Source organism: Rhinopithecus bieti, unplaced genomic scaffold, assembly GCF_001698545.2.
Source record: "Rhinopithecus bieti isolate Rb0 unplaced genomic scaffold, ASM169854v2 scaffold_29928, whole genome shotgun sequence".
Taxonomy (NCBI): Eukaryota; Metazoa; Chordata; class Mammalia; order Primates; family Cercopithecidae; genus Rhinopithecus; species Rhinopithecus bieti.
The window spans coordinates 4,424,371-4,429,275 of NW_016814053.1; the positions used below are offsets into that span (position 1 = coordinate 4,424,371).

The 4,905-nt window shown below is 44.3% G+C and overlaps 1 pseudogene; it reads right to left on the minus strand.

The window, feature by feature from the left end:
* Nucleotides 1–4,086: 4,086 nt before the first annotated feature.
* On the minus strand, nt 4,087–4,259 carry LOC108513646 (myeloma-overexpressed gene 2 protein homolog pseudogene; annotated as a pseudogene).
* Nucleotides 4,260–4,905: the final 646 nt, after the last annotated feature.

Here is a 4,905-nt window from a genome sequence, read left to right on the forward strand (position 1 = left end):
GAGGTCAAGAGATCGAGACCATCCTGGCCAACATGGTGAAACCCCATCTCTACTAAAAATACAAAAATTAGCTGGGCATGGTGGTGCACACCTGTAGTCCCAGCTACTCAGGAGGCTGAGGCAGGAGAATCACTGGAACCTGGGAGGTGGAGGTTTCAGTGAGCCAAGATCGCGCCACTGTACTCCAGCCTGGCGACAGAGCAAGACTCCATCTCAAAAAAAAAAAAAAAAAAGGTAATATGGTACATACTTAATATGGTCTTAAAGTTATAATTCTCTGTTATTGTTTCAATGTCCCCTCCAAAACTCACATTTAGATTTAATTGCCATGGTACAGTATTAAGAGGGGGAGGCCCTTAAGGGGTGATTAGGTCATGAGTGCTCTTCCCTCACATAATATGGATTAATGCTGTTACCATGGGAGTGGGTTCCTGATAAAAAGGATGAGTTCAGCTCCTCCCTCTCTTGCTTTCTCTTACACCACTCCTTCCATGTGATGCCTTCAGCCATGGGATGACCCTCAACAGACACTGGTACCATGCTCTTGCACTTCCCAGCCTCCAGAACTGTGAGCCAAATACACTTCCTTTTATATGAATTACCCAGTCTTGGGTATTCTATTACAGTAGCAGAAAACAGGCTAAGACATTCTCTAAACATGTTTATAAATTATTTCATTTGATCCTCATATGAATCCTGTGACATAAAGTGGGCACTATTATTTCCATAATGCAAGTGAAACTCAAGCAATTTTCCTTTTATTTTATTTTGTTTTATTTTATTTTATTTATTTATTTTTTTTTGAGAAGGAGTCTCGCTCTGTCGCCCAGGCTGGAGTGCAGTGGCCAAATCTCAGCTCACTGCAAGCTCTGCCTCCCGGGTTTACGCCATTCTCCTGCCTCAGCCTCCCGAGTAGCTGGGACTACAGGTGCCCGCCACCTCGCCCAGCTAGTTTTTTTTTGTATTTTTTTTTGTAGAGACGGGGTTTCACCATGTTAGCCAGGATGGTCTCGATCTCCTGACCTCATGATCCACCCGCCTCGGCCTCCCAAAGTGCTGGGATTACAGGCTTGAGCCACCGCGCCCGGCTTTCCTTTTATTTTTGAAACAAGGTCTCACTCTATTGCCCAGGCTGGAGTATGGCTGCACAATCTCAGCTCACTGCAACCTCTGCCTTCTGGGCTCAAGCAATCCTCCCACTTCAGCCTCCCGAGTAACTGGGACTACAGGCGTGCGCTACCACACCCAGCTAATTTTTTTGTATCTTTATTAAAGATGAGGTTTCACCACATTGCTCAGGCTAGTCTCAAACTCATGACTAGTCATGAGTTCAAGCCATCATGTGCCCACCTCAGCCTCCCAAATTGCTGGTATGATAGGCATGAGCCACTGTACCCAGCTGTACTTTTTCTTTTTTTTATGAATGAAGCTGTGTGTCTGTTCTCACACTGCTAATGAAGACATACCTGAGACTGGGTAATTTATAAAGAAAAGGAGGTGCTCATGCCTGTAATCCCAGCACTCTGGGAGCCAAGGCAGGTGGATTACCTGAGGTCAGGACTTCAGGACCAGCCTGGCCAACACGGTGAAACCCCATCTCTACTAAAAAAATACAAAAATTTGCCAGGACTGCTGGTGGTGGGAGGCTGAGACAGGAGAATTGCTTGAACCTGGGAGACCGAAGTTTCAGTGAGCCGGGATCATGCCATTGCACTCCAGCCTGGGTGACAAGAGTGAAATTCCATAAAAAAAAAAAAAAAAGCTGGGATCATGCCATTGCACTCCAGCCTGAGCAACAAGAGTGAAATTCCGTCAAAACAAAGAGAGAGAGAAAGAAAGAAAGAGAGAAAGAAAGAGGTTTAATGGACTCCTAGTTCCACATGACTGGACAGGCCTCACAATCATGGCGGAAGGCAAAGAAGGAGCAAAGTCATGTCTTACATGGCAGCAGGCAACAGGGCATGTGCAGGGGAACTCCCCTGTATAAAACCATCAGATTGACCAGGCATGGTGGCTCATGCCTGTAATCCCAGCACTTTGGGAGGCTGAGGTGGGCGAATCACTTGAGTTCAGGAGTTCGAGACCAGCCTGGCCAACATGGAGAAACCCTGTCTCTACTAAAAATACAAAAATTAGCCAGGTGTGGTAGTGGGCACCTGTAATCCCAGCGACTCAGGAGGCTGAGGCAGGAGAATCACTTGAACCCAGGAGGTGGAGGTTGTAGTGAGCCGAGATCACGCCACTATACCCCGGCATGGGCAACACAGTGAGACACCATCTCAAAAACAAAAAACCTATCAGATCTCATGAGACTTATTCACTATCACAAGAATACCACAGGAAAACCCACCCCTGTAATTCAGTTACCTCCCACTGAGTCCCTCCCATGACACGTGGGGATTATTACAATTCAAGGTAAGATTTGGGTGGGGACATAGAGCCAAACCATATCACTCTTTTTTTTTTTAATAGACATTTGAACTTAAGAACTTAATAAGGCTGGGTGCAGCTCAGGCCTGTAATCCCAGCACTTTGAGTGGCCAAGATGGGCGGATCACTTGAGGCCGGTTTGAGACCAGCCTGGCCAACATAGTGAAACCCTGTCTCTACTAAAAAATACAAAAATTAGCCTGGTGCGGTGGTACACATCTGTAGTCCCAGCTACTCGGGAGGCTGAGGCAGGAGAATCACTTGAACCTGGGAGGTGGAGGTTGGAAAAAAAAAAAAAACCTTGAAATATTACAGAAATATAGAACAAAGAGTGATCAGTCTCCATATTTCTGCCTTCAAAGATAACCACCGTGTTAGTCCATTTTCACACTGCCATAAAGATACTACCTAAGACTGGGTAATTTATAAACAAAAGAGGTTTAATTGATTCAGTTCCACGTGGCTGGGGAGGCCTCAGGAAACTTACAGTCATGGCAGAAGGTGAGAGGAAGCAAGGCACAGCTTCACAAGGCAGCAGGAGGGAGACAGAACAAACAGGAAACTGTCAAACACTTTCAAAACTATCAGCTCTCGTGAGAACTCCCTCACTATCAGAAGAACAGCATGGGGGAAACCGCCCTCATGATCCAATCACCTCCCACCAGGTCCCTCCCTCAAGACCTGGGGGTTGCAATTTGAGATGAGATTTGGATGGAAACACAGAGCCAAACCATATCAACCACTGTTAACAGCTTGGTAGATGTTTCTTCAGACTGCCTGGTTTCATTTTCAGCCCTTCCATTTAGCTGACAGCCTTGAACAAATGATTTGTCCTCACCTTGTCCCAGTTTTCTTATCTCAGTATAATAGTACAGGTTTTCAGAGTTTGATGAAGGTTTAATAAAATAACATATGTAAAGTGTTCAGCATTGTGCCTGACATATAGTACATGCTTAATAAATGCTATTTGTGTACATATATTTGCATATAGTCAGAATAAGTTTGCAATAACAAACAACCTCCCAAATCTCTGTGACTTAACAAGTTTTTTTCTTGTCTTACACCAATTGTTAGGGCACTTTCTCCATGTAATCACTCAGAGATGGAGGCTAATGGCAGTTCCACCCTATTCTGGTCAAAATCTGAACTACATGACATCTTTAGTGACCAGAGTAGTGAAAAGGGACTGGAAAATCATACATGGAACTTTTACTGCCTCATCCCATAATTGACATACTTCCCTTCCGCTCACAATTTATTTGCCATATTAGTAATTGTAAGCCTGCCTAGGTACCAAGGTAGCAGGGAAATTCAGAGTAGAGAATATTTGGTGACTGCTTTACCTCTGTCACAATCCACATGTTTTTCCCTAGTGTCATATAATACTGTCCAAACTGTGTTGTGTTTTTCTTTTTTTTCTTTTTTTGGCATGTGACGTTGCTTTCTTTTAATTGAAGTGAAGACAAAACCTGGTCATGTTCAGAGATTAACAGCCTCATCCAGGTGGTAAAGTACAATTTTGTCTTTCTTGGTTAACCAGGCCCTAATTTCAAAGAATTTCCACATGTTCTTTAAAATCACCTGAAACTGTCCTGCGCAGGCTCACGCCACGGCTCTGTATCAAGGGTTTGGCCCTGCCTGCAGCCAAACGGCATCTCACTGGATGTCATCATCTTGAAGAGATCTTCAAAACCATTTAAAAATTCTGCATGAACAGCCTTTTCATTAGTTGCCAAGTCCATCAAGAACCTGGTGCTGCCTACCGCCTCGTGCAGGTCCACCTAGGGCCCGGCGACCTCGGGAAACACCTCGTCCACGGCCGGCTTCATCTCGGGCCTGTGGCGCTCTAGGCCCACTTCCGGCCACGGGGCAGCTTCCTATTTTTCTTTTTTTTTTAACAACTCTCCATATTAATATTCATTCACTCATTGACTGTTAAGCCCTTCTACGTATCAGGAATTGTACTAGGTACTAGGATATATCAGTGAAGAAAACATTTGATAATCCTTGCCTTCATGTAGTTCATTAGACTGTGAACAGATCAGAAAAAAAAATTTAAAAAATTATAAAATGTTAGACGGTGATCAAAGTTATGGTGAAAAATAGGAAAGAGAAGAAGTGTTGAGGTGCAGTGTTAAATAGAATAGTCAGAGAAGACCTCTCTGAAATGTCATTTGAGTTAAATTCTGAAAGTTGTGAGGAAGTGAGCCTTGTGACTATGTCTAGAGGAAGAGCATTCCAAGAAAATAAAACCGTCAGAGTGACTTGGTGACGCCTGAACATGCATTTTACTATTTTTGTACATGTCTGAAATTTTCCATGAAAAAAATTAAAAACTGGCTCAAGCCTGTAATCCCAGCACTTTGGGAGGCCGAGACGGGCGGATCACGAGGTCAGGAGATCGAGACCATCCTGGCTAACATGGTGAACCCCCGTCTCTGCTAAAAAATACAAAAAACTAGCCGGGCGAGGTGG